Source organism: Furipterus horrens, unplaced genomic scaffold (assembly GCF_987537825.1).
Source record: "Furipterus horrens unplaced genomic scaffold, mFurHor1.1.pri manual_scaffold_1, whole genome shotgun sequence".
Classification (NCBI taxonomy): domain Eukaryota; kingdom Metazoa; phylum Chordata; class Mammalia; order Chiroptera; family Furipteridae; genus Furipterus; species Furipterus horrens.
In genome coordinates this window covers 210,084,758-210,087,308 of record NW_028327171.1, presented here as the reverse complement: position 1 = coordinate 210,087,308, position 2,551 = coordinate 210,084,758, and positions in this window count along the sequence as shown.

Here is a 2,551-nt window from a genome sequence, read left to right as displayed (position 1 = left end):
CCTAAGGTAGTAGGTGAAGCTTCAGTTCTTCGAGCTTAATTAGTCAAAGATATCAGAGGCCATATGCTGGCAAAGGAGGTAGAAAAGGCTTAGAGCCGGACAGGCTGGAGTTTGGATATAGTCTCTTCCTCCTCTTCACTGTGTGGTCCTCGAGCCTCAGTTTCCTTGCATCAAAAATGAGGCTGACCTCACCAGTGGCCGTGAGAGAGATTATGCATGTGGAGCACCTAGCATGCTTTCTGATCCAATAAAGCGTGCCTATCACTACCTCGGACACCCAAGATTAGGTTCGTTCACTGGAATTTCAGTTCATTCTCTGTAAGGAAGCAGCAATGGTTGCCACGAGGAGAGAAGCATTCTTTACCAATGCCTTGAATAGTTCCCGTAGAATTTAACTTGCATTCTCTGATTGCACGGTGGGCCTGGACTGGAGGACCAGTATATACAGCCCAGTGATTTTCTCTTAAGTGTTGAAATGTTAATTTGCTGTTGAGTACTAATCAGAAAGTTGCAAGTCATAGCCCTGAACACAGGGTTAGGCAAAATTAAACTCCGTTACTCTATTTCACTCCAACGTGATGCTTTTCAAAAAACAACAGCTAATCCTACAAGATAGGTTCTGTTGGAACTTACCAGACTTTCTGGTGATCTTACTCCCACAGTAACTCTAGCAGACAGAAATGTGTGAAATTAACTACCAAAGACGTCTGAGGTTCAAATGCTTCCATTTTGGCTACTAAACTTGATAGCTGTTAAGAAAAAGGTTTCATTTAGGACACGGTTGTTTTCGATTATTTTTTACTGGAGAGCATAGATACTGTTCTTATAATGACATATAAATAAGAGGAAGATTTACAAATTCAATAACCAACAGGGTTATTTTTTATGATTACATATCAAGATTTAATATTGAAGAAACAAAAAATCATTGATTGGGGGGGCAGCTTGAATTGAGCCACATGAAGAAGCCAGCCATGCAAAGATTGGATGAGAACGTTCCAGACAGAGTAATTACGGGGGGGCAGACATCCTGAGGTGGGAATAGATTGATGTTGAGGAACAGTAAGGAGGGGCATATGGCTGCGATGTAGTGAATAATGGGGGTGGAGGCATAGGGTAGGGGTTAGGAACCAGGACAAAGGAACAGGTAGGTGTAAGCATGCTCTTGATGTGGGTCAGGATGCCACTGGATGTCTCGGGCAGACCGTGAATGGGTCATTCCTGCAGAAGGTGGGTTTAGAGAGAGGCAGATGTAACAAAAAGTGAGGCCAATTAGGGGGTCCCTGCAGTAGTACAGGTAAGAGATGTTAGTGTCGTGCGCTAGAGGGTGTTAGCAGAGATAGAGAGAAGTGAATGGATTCAGAATATATTTAGGCAGTAGCCTTTGAATAGAATGTGTTTATGGGTTGGCTGTTGGGAGTAAAAGTGCTGAGCCCAAGAGCGAAATCAAGGATCACTCTTAGGTTTTTGGTTTGTCCTCAGAGCGGAGGGTGGGTAGCACTACAGAGATGTCGTCGTCGGCAGCCGTCCGTCTCGAGAGACGATGGTGTAGCTTCTCAAGAGTCTATCTGCACTGCCGAGAATGGCTGTGCAGTCCGACTCGGGAGTGACACGGTATCTGTCTCCTCCCGTGTTGAATCGACATCTTGCGATGACGCTGGAGTGTCCTCCCCAGTGAAGCTGAAGCCACAGAGCCTGGGCAGGGTGATATGGAGGGTCTGCTGTTGCCCATGCAGCAGACCCCCCCTATCTTTGCAGCTGAAGGGTCCAAGGGAAAGACGGAGTCAATACAGCTTGGCTTCAGGTGCGCCGCAGGAGTTGCCGGTGTTGACTACAACGTCAAACTGCCTTAGGGACTCCAGCTCCGGATTTTCTGTCGGGGTTTACTCCCTTAGCCTTTCCCCTGAAGAGGTATGCTGCAAGGCAGCAGAGGTTTTTTGGAGTCAGAGTTTTCCAGAGATGTAGAGGTGGGCATAAAGGGGAAGAAAAGGTTTGGGTATCAACACTGCAGCTGTTGTCTTGGTGCTGATAGTTGAGCCCTAGTGATGGTCTTCCGACGAATCTACAGTGTAATTGCTCCCAGGACAACTTCCTGCCAGAAGTTCATCCCCACGAAAGATCTAACCAGAGAACCATAAGTTATGGAGAACACAGAGTAGCTCTGAGAGGTGGCTTTGACTCACTCGTTTTCCTCTTTCCACATTCTCAGCTCTACCTGTCCCATCCCTCTGCTCACTGCTCATCCCTGCAGCAAGCCCAGCGAGGGCGTTTTCTTTTCTCTTTCCCTGCGGTGCTACGTCTCTTAATCTCCACCAGTTCTTGAGGTCTAGCCCAGGGCCTGGCACAGAGTTGGCAGCTTTTTAAATGAGTGAGTAAATGAATGAAGGTGTGCCCATCCCCTAGTGTTCGCTTCTGGTTAGGCTTGCTCCAGGCTATATTTGGGAGCCGGGGAGACTGAATTTAAGGCATGCATCAGCACCAGTTTGGGTCTGATTTGGGCTTCTCTTCTATTCATGGCACAGAGTTTTCATCTTAGGCTTTTGTTTCAGTA